The sequence below is a fragment of the Symphalangus syndactylus genome, chromosome 15 (genome assembly GCF_028878055.3).
Source record: "Symphalangus syndactylus isolate Jambi chromosome 15, NHGRI_mSymSyn1-v2.1_pri, whole genome shotgun sequence".
Lineage (NCBI taxonomy): Eukaryota > Metazoa > Chordata > Mammalia > Primates > Hylobatidae > Symphalangus > Symphalangus syndactylus.
Window position 1 is genome coordinate 101,595,059 of NC_072437.2, and position 20,311 is coordinate 101,615,369.

General features: G+C 37.9%; 1 protein-coding gene across 2 annotated transcripts in view; it reads right to left on the bottom strand.

The window, feature by feature from the left end:
- The window catches only part of SPART (spartin), an 80,990-nt gene that overhangs the window by 58,771 nt on the left and 1,908 nt on the right, over window positions 1–20,311 (bottom strand). The window contains exons 1-3 of one of the 2 annotated variants that reach the window (XM_063618878.1): window positions 8,112–8,193; window positions 1,789–1,916; window positions 1,406–1,504 (exon numbers count right to left, since the gene is read on the bottom strand). The gene's annotated coding sequence lies outside the window, so the exon portion shown is untranslated. Of the gene's footprint in view, window positions 1–1,405; window positions 1,505–1,788; window positions 1,917–8,111; window positions 8,194–20,311 lie in introns of those variants that run through there. The other variant, XM_055244239.2, reaches the window with a different exon arrangement.

Sequence of the window (20,311 nt, forward strand, 5' to 3'; positions counted from 1 at the left end):
TTTTTTTAGCACAAATATAACAATTTAAAAAATAAATTGGCTGGGTGCAGTGGCTCACGCCTGTAATCCCAGCACTTTGGGAGGCTGAGGTGGGCTGTTCACGTTCTGGAGATCGAGACCATCTGGCTAAAATGGTGAAACCCCGTCTCTACTAAAAATACAAAAATTAGCTGGGTGTGGTAGCACTTGCCTGTAATCCCAGCTACTCGGGAGGCTGAGGCATGAGAATCACTTGAATCCAGGAGGTGGAGGTTGTAGTGAGCTGAGATCATGCCACTGCACTCCAGCCTGGTGACAGAGCAAGGTTCTGTCTCAAAAAATAAAAAATAAAAATAAATTTAAAAATAAATTTAAAAATTGCAGAACATTTTCTTTAAATAATGATATTTTTCTCAAAAATTAAATCAGCTGTTGATTTTCTTCCAAGGTCATTTGCCTCCCATCTTTCTTCCAAGTGTCATCATCTTATGTATTTCACTTTTTATAAAACTTTAAACAGCAAGAGGCCATACAAAATGAAAAAACATAACTTGTATTAATTCATTTAGTCCCTTAAAAGCTGTATCAGAAGCTGTTGTTGAAAAAATAGTAGAGTTATTAGGAGTGTTGCAAATGTCCTATAACTGATATGTTAGTCTTATACTCTTCATAATCGTATATAGTGATCTTAGCACTAGCAGACATCTAAGGTCTATGATGGCATTTAACACAATTTTGTCTCCAAATTCTGCTGTGGTTTCATCAATGCCTTTTTGTTAGCTCTGAGTTTAAATTTTAATCTGGAACCATAACTGATTTATCCCAGCTGCTGACAACTGCCTGGAATCTGGTTTGGAGCATCTCCAAAGCCAACGTACTTTCCCCCAAGAAAATAAGGAAGATCTCTCTGCCCAGGCTTGGAAATACGTAAGGATCAGGTTTGCCATCCTCTACTTTAGGGTGACTTTAACATGATTCAATGCCCACTGACTGCCTTTCTCCTACAGGTAAAGTAACAAACAAAGGAGTCAACTCTCAGGAGCTCTCTCTTTCATCTGCTTTATGTTGCCATTTTCCCTCATTGCCCTCTCACATTCACTCAGTAATTCACCAAATATTTATAGAGCCTTCATGGTGTGCAAGGCAGTGAACTCCACACTGTGGGAAGAGTGAAGCCATGGAGATTGCAGGCCTGGCTCTTCATACCTTTGGCTTTCTGTTGAATTGAACTTTCTGTTAAGTTTAAAATACACAATAGAACTTTGACGATGTTGTGGCCTGGTCAGGGATGGGACAGATAACCAGCCCTTAAAAATAAAGCTCCTCCGGCCCTGCCCAATACCTTCTGAAAGAAGGAGGGTTATTATAGAGCATAAATAAAATAGTAGTGATTAATAATGATAATAAAGTTTATCTCTTTACTCACTCAAGAGCAGACGTTTTGGGGCAAATCACTTATGATTTCCTTCCAGGATTGAAGAAAACAGGCACAGACGGAAGGTGGGGGCTGGTACTGGTGCTGAGCCTGGCATGGGGAGAGAGGAAACAAGAGTGAAAAGACTCTTTCATTCTCCTGGCAAAGGCAGCCTTGCAGCTGGGGCCAGGGTCTGTGGTGCTGATCCATCTGCTGGGCCGTCACCTCCCGAGAGAGCTTGTGTTCCTCCAACCATGCGTGTCTTAGCACCAGTCTCTGGCAGGAGCCAGGAGATGGGGAAGACAATTTAAATGATTCACATAACTTCAAAAAATGTGGATAAGCACTTTATTTTTCTCCCAAACCAAGAATATCTACTCAATTTAAACTTTTACCTGCGATCTCTCTTCCTCAGACCCAAGGTCACGAACTTGCCATCTAACCTGGCAGGTCAGTGAAACCTTACCGCGATCAGGTCCTCATCTGTAAAATGAGAAGGTGGCAGCAGAGGTTCCGAAGGCTCCTTCCAAATGAAAACAAATATGATTTTTACATCAGTAGAAATTCAAGGGGCTCACACTTGACTATATGAAAGAGAAAATAAAAAATTATTTGTTTATTTTTCTGTTGGCCTTTTCCTATCATTTTAGCTTGCTTATTTCTTCTTATTGACCCCATTTTTGTGTTTCTTATTTCTTCTATTAACACCACTGGATTAAAACAAGCAAAAATTTAAAGATTAATATCCTTTTTAAAAATTTCAGACATATAACACACACACACACACACACACACACACACACCCTGCATGTAGATGAAGCAGCTAGAAATGAAAGCCTAACTGAAACATAATTCCAGTGGTTCTCAAACTTTAGCAGGCATTAGAATCACCTGACAGATTTTTTAAAATGCATATTGCTGGACATCAACCTAGAATTTTTAATTTGCTAGGTAAGGTGGAGTCCCAAAATTAACATTTCTTACAGGTTCCAAGTAATACGGATGTTGTTGGTCTGGCACCACACTTTGAAAACCACTGCTTTGTAGCACAGCTTCCAAGGAGACTCCAGTGTGTGTTCTGTGTGTATCTTCTCTATGTATGTATGTTCTGTATATATATATGTACAGTACACGTATCTCCAATGTATGTTCTCGTCTAATCCCTTAAAGTCGTGATGTGCCTCAGGCCATAGTTTCTTCCCTTTACTGTTTGTCAGTTGTCACCAAATTGAGGTGGCAGTGGTATTTTTCTTTATGTCAAAGCACTTTCCATCTATTCCTAATTGATTGCCTACTGATTTCTTGGTTTCTTTGACTATTTCGTTGAAAGGATCTCAAGCTGCTGTAAAACTTGCATTTTAACATCTGGCATGACATTCTCCCTTTGTTTAGTGTCATTTTTGTGGCAGATTAAGATCTCCCACCAGCGCACTTTCCCATTTAATCCCCCAGCCATTGTGGTCCAAAACTCTTTGCCAGAAATCCCGCATGCCCAGAACACACACACATACACACACACACACACATACACACACACAATGAAAGGCCACTCAAGTCAGGGTAACAAGGTGGAGCCTTTGCAGTGCATTTAGCTAATGCTAATAGAGATGCAGTATAATATAGTTGTACCAAGTTTCCATCTTTGCCTTAAGCAGGATGTAAGCATGAGATTGTAGAAGAAAGGATTCTGTAAACAGATTTATTTCGTGATATTTGGGTAGACAGTTCTTGTTAACATCGAACGACTTTATACTAACTATAGAAAATGCTTTTCAATAAATCCTCCTTGACAATCAATGTGTTCTCAGGTTCTTGTCTTCTGAGAGAGATCTATAGAATAAATTATTCTGGGAAGTGTATGATATGGCACATAAAGAGGAAGGAGTGGTTATTTGTATGAAATAAAAATGGTAACTGATTTTTAAAAGATACTTACATGACTTAATCTCTGTTAGAGTACCAACATTAAAACTAACCAACAATTATGAGGGCTTATTAGCAGTCCTCTCCAAGGTGAGGAAACAAGATCTGTACTTCAACACTGCCTTCTGCTACCTGCCTGCTCCTTCCTATCTCCCTTTCTGCCCACACAGAGGGTCTTGTCATTTGGCAGGAAGAAAAATGAATCAGAAGCCCTGAAGCAGAGGGCTGCTGCTGTTGCTGGTGAAGTAGCAGTGCTAAGAGAGAAATTTATAGCACTACATGCCCACATCAAAAAGCTAGAAAGAGCTCAGGTTAACAGCCTAACATTACAATTAGAAGAACTAAAGAACCAAGAGCAAACAAACTCCAAAGCTAGCAGAAGGCAAGAAATACCCAAGATCAGAGCTGAACTGAAGGAGATAGAGACATGAAAAAACCTTCAAAGATCAATGAATCTAGAAGGTGGTTCTTTGAAAAAATTAATAAAATAGATAGACCTCTAGTTAGACTAATAAAGAAGAAAAGAGAGAAGATTCAAATAAGCACAATCAAAATGATAAAAAGGATATTACCACTGACTCCAGAGAAATATAAACAACCATCAGAGACATTATAAATACTTCTGTGCACGTAAACTAGAAAATCTAGAAGAAATTGATAAATTCCTGCACATATACACACTCTGAAGACTAAACCAGGAAGAAGTTGAATCCCTGAATATACCAAGTTCTGAAATTGAGGCAGTAATAAACAGCCCATGAATCCCCCACAAAAAAAACACAAAAAACAAACAAAAAACCCAGGACTTACAGCTGAATTCCACTAGAGGTACAAAGAAGAGCTGGTAGCAGTCCTACTGAAACTATTCCAAACAACTGGAAAGGAGGGACCCCTCCCTAACTCATTCTAGGAGGCCAGCATCATCCTGGTACCAAAACCTGGCAGAGATACAACAAAAAAAGAAAACTTCAGGCCAATATCGTTGATGATCATCAATGCAAAAATTTTCCACAAAATGCTGGTAAACCATTGAATCCAGCAGCACATCAAAAAGCTTATCCACCACAATCAAGTAGACTTCATCCCCAGGATGCAAGGTTGGTTCAATATATGCAAATCAATAAATGTGATTCATCACATAAACAAAACTAAAGACAAAAACTGCATGATTTTCTCACTAGATGCAGAAAAGTCCTTCAATAAAATTCAACATCCCTTTATGTTAACTCTCAATAAACTAGGTATTGAAGGAACATACCTCAAAATAATAAGAGCCATACATGACAAACCTGTAGCCAATATCATACTGAATGGACAAAAGCTGGAAGCATTCCGCTTGAAAACCAGCACAAGACAGACAAGCATGCCCTCTCTCACCACTCCTATTCAACTTAGTATTGGAAGGTCTGGCCAGGACAGTTAGGCAAGATAAAGGTATAAAGTGTATTCAAATAGGAAGAGAGAAAGTGAAACTATCTTTGTTTGCAGATAACAGGATTCTATTTTTAGAAAACCCCATTGTCTCAACCGAAAAGCTTCTTAATCTGATAAGCAACTTCAGCAAAGTCTCAGGATATGAAATCAATGTGCAAACATCACTAGCATTCTTATACACCAACAACAGTCAAGCTGAGAGCCAAATTACGAATGAACTCCTGTTCACAATTTCAACAAAAAGAATAAAATACTTAGGAATATAGCTAACAAGTGAAGTGAAGGAGCTCTTCAGGGAGAACTACAAACCACTGCTCTAAGAAATCAGACACGACACAAACAAATAGAAAACATTCCATGCTAATGGCTAGGAAGAATCAATAACATGAAAATGGCCATATTGCCCAAAGCAGTTGGTAGATTCAATGTTATTCCCATTAATCTACCATTAACATTCTTCACAGAATTAGAAAAAACTGTTTTAAAATTCATATGGAACCAAAAAAGAGCCCAAGCAGCCAAGGCAATCCTAAGCAAAAAGAACAAAGCTGGAGACATCATGTTACCTTACTTCAAACTATACTACAAGGCTACAGTAACCAAAACAGCATGGTACTGGTACAAGAACAGATAGAGAGACCAATGGAACAGAATACAGAACTCAGAAATAAGACTGCAACCTACAACCATCTGATCTTCAACAAACCTGGTGAAAACAAGCAAAGGGGAAAGGATACCCTATTTAACAAATGGTGCTGGGAGAACTGGCTAGCCATATGCAGAAAATTGAAACTGGATCCCTTCCTTACTTCATATACAAAAATAAACTCAAGATGGATTAAACACTTAAATGTAAAATCTAAAACTATAAAAACCCTAGAAGAAAATCTAAGCAATACCATTCAGGACATAGGCACAGGCAAAGATTTCATGATGAAGACACCAAAAGCAATTGCAACGAAAGCAAAAATTGACAAATGGGATCTAATTAAACTAAAAAGCTTCTGCACAGCAAAAGAAACTATCAACAGAGTAAACAGACAACCTACAGAGTGGGAGAAAATTTTTGCAGTCTATCCATCTGACAAAGATCTAATATCCAGCATCTATAAGGAATTTAAACAAATTCACAGAAGATAAATAACCCCATTGAAAACTGGGCAAAGAACATGAACAGACACTTTTCAAAAGAAGACATACATTCAACCAACAAACATATAAAAGAAAGCTTAACATCACTGATCATTAGAGAAATGCAAATCAAAGCCACAGTAAGATACTATCTCACACCTGTCAAAATGCCTATTATTAAAAAGTCAAAAAAACAAGAGATACTGATGAGGTTGTGGAGAAAAAGGGATGCTTTTATGCTGTTGGTGGGAGTGTAAATAGTTCAACTACTGTGGAAGATTATGGCAATTCCTCAAAGACCTAGAGGTAGAAATACCATTTGACCCAGCAATCCCATTACTGAGTATATACCCCCAAAATATAAATCATTCTGTTATAAAGATACATGCACGTGTATGTTCATTGCAGCACTAATCACAATAGCAAAGACATGGAATTAACCTAAATGCCCTTCAATGATAGACTGGATAAAGAAAATGTGGTACACATATACCATGGAATACTATGCAGTCATAAAAAGGAAGAAGATCACGTCCCTTGCAAGGACATGGGTGGAGCTGGAGGCCATTATCCTTAGCAAACTAATGCAAGAACAGAAAACCAAATACTGCACATTCTCAGGTGTAAGTGGGAGCTGAAGGATGAGAGCATGTGGACACGGAGGGGAATAACATGCATTGGGGCCTGTCAGAGAGTGGGGGGTGGGAGGAGGGAGAGGATCAGGAAGAATAGCTAGTGGATGCTGGGCTCAATACTTGGGTAGTGGGATGATCTGTGCAGCAAACCACCATGGCACGTTTATCTATGTAACAAACCTACACATCCTGCACATGTACCCCTGAACTTAAAAGTTGGAAGTTAAAAAAAATGCTGTACGACTTTGTTTTTATACAATTCAGATCCCCATCTTTTCTCAAAAGTGCCGTTTTGAAGTGGAAAATGAAGAGAGGGATGATATATGGCTTGTAGGAAAAAAGATTAATAAAGTCTTTCTGATTAATGATCTAAGACAAAATTTAAATGGTATGTTTAAAATCAGTTCCACCCTGAATCACCCTTGAAATACATTGCTACAGATTATTAAATCACTCATATGAGTTAGAAATTGCATTTTACTTATTACACAGAAATCATTGCTGTTGTTGAACTGACAGATGATTAACCCCCAACAAATTCCAGTTTATTAATATTAGAGGGAGGGCAGAGCACTGCACCTCAACACATGTGAGAAGACATGCCCAGCCCTGTCTAGATCCCAGCCTAAGAAAGTTTTCCCTTTTGTTTCTTTTGGTGGCCTTCAATTATTCCGGAGTGTTTCTCCCTCACTGTTGTTGTGGTTTTAGCTTGTAATCAATAGTTAATCAGAATTTCAGAAGTTTCTATGTTGGTTATACCTCTTGACTTATCAAAAAAGCAAATTTCTATCTTGTTTTTATGTACTTCCCCAGGAAATGGATCAAAAGCCAGCTTCCTATAACACAAAGACAGCTTAACCATGATTCAATATCTGCTTCTGGCAGGGTAAAATATTGATTGTGGATTCAAAGCAAGTAAATAGGAACAAGAAAATATTTGTTATATTGATCATCTCAAATATTGCTTAGAGAGTATGCCATTATTTCCAAATCCCACTTATAAAGTACACAGTATTTTATCATTATTTAGTTGAATTTATTTTCACTGACTAGGTAAATAATCTTTCAGATTATTCTCCTAAAGGATTGGTATAGCAACGAGCTGTTAAACTGACCTCTCTATTTCACTAGCTTCCTTTGGTCCCCTCCAACCTGAATTGCAAACTCTATTTCTCTTCCTCTTTTAGTAACTGTGCCTGCTAGCTTCATAAAAAAATTCTAATTTGTTATAAATAATCTTGGACTTGAAAGCCAAAAAAGTCATAGTTCTAGCTGTATATCTTCCATATTCATTGTAATTGTGAATATTTCTCCCAGAAAATTTCTACTTGAAAAACTTATCATCTTAATACTTAATGTCATTCTCATCACAACTCCAGAATTTTTCATCACAATACAGTATGCTTGCTTTATTAGGTAAATAAGTATATAAAGGAAAGCACTCTGGAATCTGTCTATTGAAAAGCAAGTCTACTCAAGTAAACTAGTAATAGAAATTATTTGTTTCTAAAAGTGAAACTGTCCCTATAAATTTAATAAAATTACTCAGGAAAGAAGGGATGTGGAGAAACAAAACAAAAATAAACCAAGCTTACAGCATAGTCACATTAATCGTTAGGTCAGCTTGCCCTTTGATCAGCTTCCTCATAATTGTTTGCTGCTTAATATTCCAGAATCATTGGACCTTGTAGACTATCGTTTTTCTTAACTGCTCTATAGAAAACCAAAGCATTGTGAAATATTGAGTTTTCAATTTGAGATATAATTTCAGTTCCCCTGTACCAGTAAAACTACTAATACCAGCTGCTCTGAAGGATACCACAAAGAGCTGACTCACCAAAGAATGCAGTCTCCACATCCTCATGATTTCATGCCCCTTACCCTAACCAATCAATGACTCCAATTTTCCAGCCCCTTACTCTCCATAATCCCCTTAAAAACTTCAGCCCAGAACACCTCAGGGAGATGGAGTTAAGAGTCTCCTCCCATCTTATCACTCGTCTGCCTCGTAATCATTAAACTTTCTCTGCTGTCTCAGTGTATTTGTCTGAGAGATGGCACATGAACCTGTTAGTCTAATCAAAAAGCAGAACTGTGAGCACAGTGCTGCCTAAATGATCTATTTCATATTTTCCAGAAAGCAGATAGGCAGCTCATTGTATTCCAATAAGGCTCATTTACACAAATAATGTGTCTGTTCAGTCACGAGGCAAGAAACGAAGCAATATATCTCAAATAAGGACTTATCTTGGGTGCCGATGAAGCATTGTCTGAGGAATGAGGATATCACAAGTCTGAATGTCAATCTGAGAGGCAAATTCTTAAATTATGGAAGGAGGGTATGAATTTGGTCGCAAAATTTAACATAACTTTAGTAACAAAAATGAAGCTTAAGCGACAATTTACACAACTATTATGTAAGTCTAGCATTCAGCATATCTAAGTAGATAGTATCTCTATAAAGTTAAATGATAAAAGTTGGGTTAATTTGCCAGGTTAACAGAATCCAGATTGATCTTTTAGCTGTTCTTGTTCTACCTCTGGACTATTGCATGATCCTGGAAAAGAATGAACAGTTTTTTAACAAGAAAGATGTAATTTCTGGATGAACTCTCCTTGTTCATTTATAAATGATCTTTCTTATAAATCACATGATGAAGTAGTTGTTTCTCAAAAAAACCTCTACATAGATGGTTTCATGTCATCATTTATTGGAATACTTTATCCTAAATTATGGTATAATAACTTAGAGAGAAGCTAGTCAAGAAAAACATACACATTTGCATACACAGTAGCACATCTAGACTAATTATGATCACTCTTAATGTGCTATGACTGTTCTCACCTACCACCTAGTCTATCCTGCATTAACCAATATGGTAGCCACTAGCTGCCTGTGACTACATAAATTAAAAATTCAGTTATTCAGTTGCAATGGCTTCATTTCCAATGCCCAGTAGCCACATGTCATAGGAAATGTAGGTACAGAACATTTTCATCATTGCAGAAAGTTTTTTATTGTTTTTGTTTTTGTTTTTGAGACAGAGTCTCACTTCGTCACCCAGGCTGGAGTGCAGTGGGGGCAATCTCTGCTCACTGCAGCCTCCACCTCCTGGGTTCAAGTGATTCTTGTGCCTCAGCCTCCCGAGTAGCTGGAATTACAGACGTGCACCACCATGCCTGGCGAATTTTTGTATTTTTACTAGAGACAGGGTTTCACCATATTGGCCAGGCTGGTCTCAAACTCCTGACGTCAAGTGATCCAGCTGCCTCGGCCTCCCACAGTGCTGGGATTACAGGCATGAGCCACCGTGCCCAGCCGGAAAGTTCTACTGGATAACACATTTAGCTTGAACTTGCAGCTTGCCATGATAATTGACTTCTTTAATAATAACTTTTTAATTATTCAGCAATTAATATTTTTATTACAGCAAATTTAGAAACTACAGATAAACCAAATGAATTCAACTAGGATCAGCTAATCCTGCGATGCAAACAGAGAACTACTTAATATTTGGTATTTATTTTTGGTGCTTCTTCCAAGCATATAAAAATTTTAAGTGAAAATCCAACATACTAAACTTACTGTTTTTATACTTTATCTCATAAAATATGTTATGAACATTTCTGTATGTCACTTTTTTCTCCACATAATTTCACATGACTCTATAATAGTTTTTCAGACTATTGCTGCATAGCTGTCACTATAGATTACTACTGCTCTATACTTCATTTAACAAATCCCTTCATTTGAAACATACAGATGATTTTTAATTTCTCTATTATAAAAAGCTCTATAGGTGAACCTATTTACGATTAGTTTCTTAGTATAAATCCTAGAATTAGAATTCGTTAGTGTTAATTTACTTCTGAAACGTCACCTTTAGAAATTTAATTTGATGGAGATAGGTCTGAACCAAGGTTTTCTCACCTACGTAAGACAGGGATTAATGAAATGATCTCCAAGTACCCTCCTAGCTTTTCAGATCTAAGAATTTTTTCAGTGAGTGACAAAATATGAAATTCCTAGGAAGGAAGAAAGAAAAAAACACATAGGTTTGAATAAGCAATTTAATACATCAGATTTCCTCCCTCATACACGTACAATAAGGTCATGAAAGCAGGAATTTCGGGGCTGGTAGGGGAAAGATACGACCACCAGGTGGCAGCAGTACACAAAGTGCTTTGTGTGGTGCTTGGACAGGCCCGCATGTGGGAGTGTAGGTGGGGGTGAAGCCCAGGGATCTTGGAGACCTTCCAGAGACAATGGCGTGGGGCCACCACCCAAAGGGGAAGAGAGCAAGGGAAGTCCCTGGGGAGTGGAAAATCAGAGAAAGGAGGTTACCTGGCTAGGTGATGTACCTCAGCCTCACGATGCGGGAGGCTCTGGGTCAGAGTTAAGAAGAACAGCATGGACTTGGGTCTTCTATAGCCTCAGGGTTTGGTATATCTAAGGCTAACAGATGTCGGTGGAGTTTCTGGGGTAAGCAAAGCAGGCAGGCTCTGAATGACTAAAAAATATGCTTTCTTGGGTCATATTTAAAACAATTGGCTGTACAAGAATTTGAGTTTGCTTCCGTCAGGCTTTTGAGCCAATGGTCTTGGTCAGTAATGAAGAAGTAAGCCACATAAGACCAATATAGAGAGGCCATCTTTTTCTCATTTTTGGAACAAACATAACTTGCATCTTACTGTTCAATAACTTAATCAACAAACATTTATGAAGTGCCTACTATGTTCTGAGCACTATGCCAGGAAAAGAGCTTGCAAAGTTGAGGAAGATGGCATCCATGACGCTAAGGGACTTACAATTTTGGAAGAGGGCCTTTTGAATGGGAGAGTGGGACCCTGAAATGGTAGACAGGAAGCTGTTGCTCTTTCCTTCTTCATGGGTTTTCCTAGAATAGCTGTCTAACTACTAATAATTATTTTACAGTGGGGGTACATTGTATCAAATGTATTACAATCAATCTACTTTTATCTCCAACTCCATAATCAATCTCTGTTAATAAGGAGAATTCATTATTATCAAAATTCATACATATGTAGGGATGGAAGTGGAGGGAAAAGTGGCAGTTCCGGGCAATTATTAGAAAAGACTTTATGATTAAGATGTCTGAAATCAAACTTGCTCTTCACTTTCTTTTTCCTCAGAATTTAGCTAATCTTCTGGCTCCACTATCCTGTCATCAACCTGACCTAGAAATTGCAAAATATGTTTGTCTCCATCTTCTCCTTCAAACCCAGCATACAGTCAGTTGCTAAGTCATCTAGATTCTGTGGTCAGAGTGACTTCACTGAGCCTCCTGTTCTTTCTGTGTCCAGGGCATGATCCTGTTCAGGTCGTCATTTCCTCCAGCAAGTGTTTCCTGAAGCATCTCCTACTCCCAAATCCCGGGCTACTCATTGCTCTCAGATGGTTCTTCTATAAACATAGTTCTAACTTCATGATTCCTCTGTTCAAAAGTGCCACAGCAAACTCCTTATTCTCGCATTCAGAAATACTACAGGACACTATCCCAATGTTCCTGATTGTAAAGTGTATCCTTTACTATAATCTCAGGTGTTACAGGACATCAGCATAACCCAAAACATGTTTTATAATCATCTTCTCAGAGTCTTTACTTATGCAGAACTCTTTTCCTAAAATAGGTTCCCCAAACCATGCAGATCAAAACCAGATCCAGATTTCAAGGCTAAATACAAATTCACCATTTTCAAGAAACCTTTCCTCATTTCTGTAATTAACTGAAAACATATGTGGCTTTTAACAAGAAATTTCTCTGGACTTCTTAGAAAATGTTTACTTCACTCTAATTACCTTGTGGCTAATTGTGTATTTGACTAAATAAGACTAAACTCTTCTAAAAGACTAAACTTTGCATAAGACTCTTTGTTACTCATTTATGCAACTTCTGTGTCTATTATTAGAATAAATTAAAATGTGTTGTGCTTTTCATATACACAGAGAACAGTGTACTTCAGGTGGACATTTTTTTCACTGTTGATTAGGCAACGTGTTCAGTAATGGAAACTGATGGATGAAAAAAGATATTCTTTGTCAATAAAAACCAAAAATAATAATAAATAATTCTGATATCATGGATAGAGCCACCAAGCTGCCTGATTCAGTCAGAAAATATATTAATTGCCAAAAAAGAACACATATTCATGCACACAACTTTATGACTTATCATTATTATTAAAAAGTTATATGTGTTTGTGATTTCTTCTTTCCAAACAGAATTTTCACAACTGAAAACTATACAGATTCTTTAGCCTTTTTGTTTTTTTTTTGAGATAGAGTCTTGCTCTGTCACCTAGGCTGGAGTGCAGTGGTGCGATCTCAGCTCATTGCAACCTTCGTCTGCCAGGTTCAAGCAATTATCCTGCCTCAGCCTTCTGAGTAGCTAGGACTATAGGCATGCCACCACTCCTGGCTGATTTTTTTTATTTTTAGTAGAGACAGGGTTTTGCCATGTTGGCCAGGCTGGTCTTGAATTTGTGACCTCGGGTGATCTGCCTGCCTCAGCCTCCCAAAGTGCTGGGATTACAGGTGTGAGCCACTGTGCCTGGCCAGAGGACATAATAATTTAAAATGTATATGCACCCAACACTGGAGAACCCAGATATATAAAACAAATATTATTAGAGCGAAAGAGAGAGATAGTCCCCAGTACAGTAATATCTGGAGACTTCAATAGTCCACTTTCAGTATTGGACAGATCTCCCATACAGACAATCAACAAAGAAACACTGGATTTAATCTGCACTACAGACCAAATGGATTTAATAGATATTTACAGCACATTTAATCCAATGGCTGCAGAATACACATTCTTTTCTTCAGCACATGGATGATTCTCAAGGATAAATCATGTTAGGCCACAGAACAACTCTTAAAGATTAAAAAAATTGAGATAATATCAAGCATCTTCTCTGACCACAATGGAATAAAACTAGAAATCAATACATGGAAATTAAACAATATGCTCCTGAATGACCAGTGGGTCAATGAAGAAATTAAGAAGGAAATTGAAACATTTCTTGAAAATGTGATAATGTCAAAACAACATACTAAACAGCAAAAGCAGTACTCAGAGAAGCTGATAGCTCTAAGTGCTTATATCAAAAAAGAAGAACAAATTCGAATAAACAATCTAATGATGCATCTTAAAGAATTAGAAAAGCAAGACCAAACCAAACCCTAAATTAGTACAAGAAAAGAAATAATAAAGATCAGAGCAGAAATAAATGGGACTGAAATGAAGAAAATGCAAAAGATCAATGAAACAAACAGTTGGTTTTTTGAAAAGTTAAACTAAACAAACCTTTAGCCAGAGTAACTAAGAAAAAAAGAGAAAAGATCCAAATAAATAAAATCAGAGATGAAAAAAGGAGACATTACAACTGATAGTGCAGAAATTAAAAGGATCATTAGTGGCTACTTTGAGCAACCATATGCCAATAAATTGGAAAATCTAGGAGAAATGGACAAATTCCTAGACATATACAAACTACCAAGATTGAACCAGAAAAAAAAAAAAAAAAAAAAAAAAAACCTGAACAGACCAATAACAAGTAACGGGATCAAAGCCATAATAAAAAGTCTCCTAGTAAAAAAGAAGCCTGGTACCCGATGGCTTCAATGCCAAATTCTACCAAACATTGAAAGAACTAATACCAACCCTACTCAAACTATTCTGAAAAATAGAGGAAGGAACACTGCCAAACTCTTTCAATGAGGCCAGTCTTACCCTGATACCCAAACCAGACAAAGACACATCAAAAAAAGAAAACTACAAGCCAGATCGGGCACGGTGGCTCACATCTGTAATCCTACACTTTTGAAGGCCGAGGCGGGTGGATCACCTGAAGTCAGGAGTTCAAGACCAGCCTGGCCAATATGGGGAAACCCCATCTCTACTAAAAATACAAAAATTAGCCAGCCATGGTGGCAGGCACCTACAATCCCAACTACTCAGGAGGCTTAGGTAGGAGAATCACTTGTACCTGGGAGGTGGAGGCTGCAGTAAGCTGAGAATGTGCCATTGCACTCCAGCCTGGGCAATAAAAGTGAAACCCCATCTCAAAAAAAAAAAAGAGGAAACTATAGGCCGATATCTCTGATGAATATTGATGCAAAATTTTATCCTCAACAAAATACTAGCAAACCTAATTCAACAATATATTAGAAAGATCATTCATCATGACCAAGTGGGATTTGTCTCTGGGATGCGGGGATGGTTCAACATACACAAGTCAATCATTATAATACATCATATCAATAGAATAAAGGATAGAAACCATACAATCATTTCATACGGTTTTTTATTGATGTTGAAAAAGCATTTGATAAAATTCAACATCCTTCATGATTAAAAACCCTAAAAAAACTGGGGATACAAGGAATATACCGCAACATAATAAAAGCCATATATGACAGACCCACAGCTAGTATCATACTGAATGGGGGAAAAGCTGAAAGCGTTTCCTCTAAGATCTGGAACACCACAAGGATGCCCAATTTCACCACTGTTATTCCACATAGTGTGGGAAGTATGGTTAGAGCAATCAGACAAGAAAAGTAAATAAAGGGCATCCAGACTGGAATCGAAGGAGTCAAATTATCCTTGTTTGCAGATGATATGATCTTATATTTGAAAAAAACCTAAAGATTGCACGAAAAAACTATTAGAACTGATAAATTCAGTAAAGTTGCAGGATACAAAATCAACATATAAAAATCAATAGCATTTCTATATGACAACAGTGAACAATCTGAAGAAGCAATAAAAACATAATCTCATTTACAAGAACCACACATAAAATTAAATACCTAGGAATTAACCAAAGATGTGAAAGATATCTAAAATGAAAATTAGAAAACACTTATGGAAGAAATGGGAAAATATTCCTTGTTGTTGGATTGGAAGAATCAATATTGTTCAACTGTCCATACTACCCAAAGCAATCTACAGATTCAGTGCAATCCCTTTTAAATACTAATGACATTCTTCACATAAATAGAAAAAACAATCCCCAAATGTATATGGAACCCCCAAAGACCCACAATAGCCAAAGTTTTCCTAAGCAAAAAGAATAAAACTAGAGGAATCACATTATCTGACTTCAAATTATACTACAGAGCTACAGTAACCAAAACAGCATGGTACTGGCATAAACACAGACACATAGACCAATGTAACAGAATAGAGAACCTGGAAACAGATCCATACACCTACAGTGAACTCATTTTCGACAAGGATGCCAAGAACATATACTAGAGAAAAAATAGTCTCTTCAATAAATGGTACTGGGGAAACTGGATATCCCCCTGCAGAAGAATGAAACTAGACCCCTGTCTCTGGTCAGATACAAAAATCAAATAAAAATGAATTAAAGACTTAAATATAAGACCTCTGAAACTATGAAACTACTGCAAGAAAACATTAGGGAAAATCTCCAGGACATAGGTTGGGGCAAATATTTCTTGAGCAATAAATACCCCACAGGAACAGGCAACCAAAGCAAACATGGACAAATTGCATCACGTCAAGTTTAAAAAGCTCCTGCACATTGCTTCTTGGGCTTTTGGCTAAGATCAAGTGTAAAAAACCGCCTGCACAGCAAAGGATACAATCAACAAAGTGAAGAGACAACTCACAGAATGGGAGAAAATATTTGCAAACTACTAATCTGACAACAGATTAATAACCAGATATATAAGGAGCTCAAACAACTCTACAGGAAAAAGTCGGATAATCAGATCAAAAAATGGGCAATAGATTTGATTAGACATTTCTCAAAAGAAGATATACAAATGGCATATGAAAAGGTGCTCAACCTCATTGATCATCAGAGAAATGCAAATCAAAACTACAATGAAATACCATCTCACCCCAGTTAAAATGGCTTATATCCAAAAGACAGGCAATAACAAATGTTGGGAGGATGCGGTGAAAAGGGAACCCTTGTACACTGTTGGTGGGAATGTAAATTAGTACAAATACTATGAAGAACAGTTTGGAGGTTCCTCAAAAAACTAAAAATTGAGCTACCGCAGGATCCAGCAATCCCACTGCTGGGTATATACCCAAAAGAAAGGAAATCAATATATTGAAGAGGTATCTGCATTCCCATGTTTGTTGCAGCACTGTTCAGGATAGTCAAGATTTGGAAGCAACCTAAGTGTCTATGAACAGGTGAATGGATAAAGAAAATGTGGTACATATACACAATGGAATACTATTCAGCTATAAAAAAGAATGAGATCCTGTCATTTGCAACAGGATGGATGGAACTGGAGATCATTATGGTGAGTGAAATAAACCAGGCAAAGAAAAACAAACGTCTCATGTTCTCACTTATTTGTGGGATCTAATAATCAAAATAATTGAACTCATTGACATACAGAGTAGAAGGATGGTTACCAGAGGCTGAGAAAGATAATTGGGGGCTTGGGGAAGTGGCAATGGGTACAAAAAATAGAAAAGATGAATAATACCCACCGTTTGATAGCACAACATGGAGACTGTAGTCAATAATTTCATTGTACATTTTAAAATCACAAAAAGAGTACAATTGGATTGTTTGTAACACAAAGAATAAATGATTGAGGGAAGGATACCCCATTTCCCATGATGTGATTAGTATGCATTGCATGCCTGTATCAAGACATCTCATGTACTCCATAAATATATACACCTATTATGTATCCACAGAAATTAAAGATAACTTTCCCAATTATTTGTAATGGAAAATGGCTGTATTGTCCCACTGAAATTATTTTTTCCTTGGTGCAGAATCTGGGAAAGGCCTCAACTGTGCATCATGGGAAACTGATTTTTAATAATACATCTCTAGTTGTGCACATGATTAGGGACTAACTCATGGTAAGTAAAGTCAGCAGAAACTTCTTCCTCTCACCAAGTTCCTGGGAGGTTGGCTTCTTGATGAGTTAATTGCTCATGGAGTCTGTACCTGAGCCAGTAGACAGTCGTGAGGGGTATTTTTGGACATCACAATTTAGAGCTTTCCCTTGGAAGGTGCTGGGCAAACACCGCTGAAAATTCCCGTTCTTTGGGTGCCCCATTTCTAGTATATATGTAGACTATACCTCCTGCCCTGTCTTTTTTTTTTTTTTTTTGAGACAGTGTCTTTTCTGTCACCCAGGCTGACGTGCGGTGGCACGATCTCGGCTCACTGCAACCTCCACCTCCTGGGTTCAAGCAATTCTCCTGTCTCAGCCTCCCATTTAGCTGGGATTACAGGTGCTCACCACCACGCATGGCTAATTTTTGTATTTTTAGTAGGGACGGGGTTTCACCATGTTGGCCAGGCTGGTCTCGAACTCGTGACCTCAATTGATCTGCCTGCCTCAGCTTCCCAAAGTGTTGGGATTACAGGCGTGAGCCACCGTGCCAGGCCCTCACCCTGTCTTTAAGACTTTAATCATCTGGATACTGCCTCCAAGTCTTCCCAGCAACACACCTTGTTCCTTTTCTCTTAAGCTCCAACTGCTCCCCCTTTATACATCTGTATTCCTCATGGTAAAATAAACACTAATTATGCTGCACCATGACTATCTGTTATTTTTCCTTGCCTGGAACAACAGCTCCTTGAGGGCAGGGATCATTTTTTATTATCATACTCACACCCAGCTACTGCCTGGCATACAATGGATGCTCAAAAAACTTTGCGAAATGAATGAATGAACAGTAGACTTTGTCTAATCTCATGTATGTATTCATACTATTTTCACTTGGAGAAGGTGACTTCTTACAAGTCTTAATGAAAACTTATTTCACCCATTATGTACTAAGGGATCCACTTTTCACAACCTAATGAAATATGCTTCTTAAGGTGTGTACAGTTTTGGCTGCTTTTCAAGCTGGATTTGCTCAATCCTTTAGTCATCTTCCCTGGAGCTAAGTGCTAAAATGTCACAAATTGCAGCTGGTTCCTTGTTTCTTTCCAACATCTATCTCTCATCTTACTGTTCAAACTGTGTTCTTAGTTAAATGTATACCTCAGAATGACAGAGGCATGTTATGAAGAGGCAAAATATGTCCCTAAATGGACCTCTGTCCTTAAATAAACTTGGCAGGTTTTTTTTTTTTTTTAATCTTTCTTTCAGCCTCATCCTGAAAAACAACCTGATTTCATACCAATTAATAAAAACTGAAATGTTTCAACAGGAGGTTTATTACTAGCTAGGATAAACAAATGCAATACAGTAACTGCCTCTGAAATACCGGGTCATTGCTGACAAACTGAAAGGACTGTCTGAATTGTAATTTGGAGAAGGGAATTGATTTTAATAGGAGTTTTGGGTTTTAAAAATTCCTAGTAAAGGGCCGGGCACGGTGGCTCACGCCTGTAATCCCAGCACTTTGAGAGGCCGAGGCGGGCAGATCATGAAGTCAGGAGATCGAGACCATCCTGTCTAACACGGTGAAACCCCGTTTCTACTAAAAAATACCAAAAAAATTAGTCAGGCCTGGTGGCGGACGCCCATAGTCCCAGCTACTTGGGAGGCTGAGGCAGGAGAATGGAGTGAACCCGGAAGACCCGGAGCTTGCAGTGAGCCGAGAGCTTGCAGTGAACCTGGAGCTTGCAGTGAGCCGAGATCACACCACTGCACTCCAGCCTGGGTGAGAGCGAGACTCTGTCTCAACAACAACAACAAAATTCCTAGTAAAGAATTCAGCTGTCATCCTTATTTTGAAAATTAATCCTAGAGTTAAAGCTAGTTGAGCATTCACTGCCAGGTTGGAAGTGCCGACCAAGGAACTTTTTAAGTTAAAAAAAAAAAAGGGGGGTTATATTAGTATTTAAGTTATGCCAAATATTTTAGATATTAAAGAAAGTTGTATTTACAATTATATTGTTTAATTCTTAATATATTACCAAATATATAGTTTATTTAAAGACGGGGAAAATTAAAATCTACTTATGTTTGAGTTCTAATCCTATTTTGCTATGCAAATCTAATCCTGATTTGCATAGCAAAATTAAGATTAGATTATAATGTTGCTAAATGCAACATCATAATTATGCATTCCACTAAAACTGTGTAATTTGTGAGAAAGTCGTTTCTACTCCCTCTGCTCCTTTTGTTCTTAATTCTAAGGCCAAGCTTTTAGTTTAGATTTTTAAAGTAAAAATCGAACACCTATTCAGTTAAATTTGTTTTTATGTCATAAATCATTACTCGTTGGAACACAATATTCAGTGAAGACTTTTTTTTTTTTTTTGATATGGAGTCTCACTCTGTCACCAGGCTGGTATGTAGTGGAATGATCTGGGCTCACTGCAACCTCCATCTCCCAGGTTCTAAGCGATTCTCCTGCCTCAGCCTCCTGAGTAGCTGGAACTACAGGCGCCTACCACCATGCCCAGCTACTTTTTGTATTTTTAGTAGAGACAGGGTTTCACCATGTTGGCCAGGATGGTCTCGATCTCTTGACCTCGTGATTCGCCTGCCTCGGACTCCCAAAGTGCTGGGATTACAGGCGTACGCCACCGTGCCCGGCCTCAGTGTAGATATTTTTTAAAGCCAAGAAAGCCATAAGTATTGCACAAGTTATACACGTATCTGAATTTACATGCACACATAGATAACAGTTCATCGGACACACTCTCCTGTTTAAGATATGACCAGAGGCTTGTAACGACAATGCAGAATTCTAAGACAGCACAATAAAACAATCATAAACTAACCATTTCCCTTTGCCAAGTTTAGCAAAGTGGATAGAACAGGAAAAAAGATGTTCATGATAACCTATTTCAT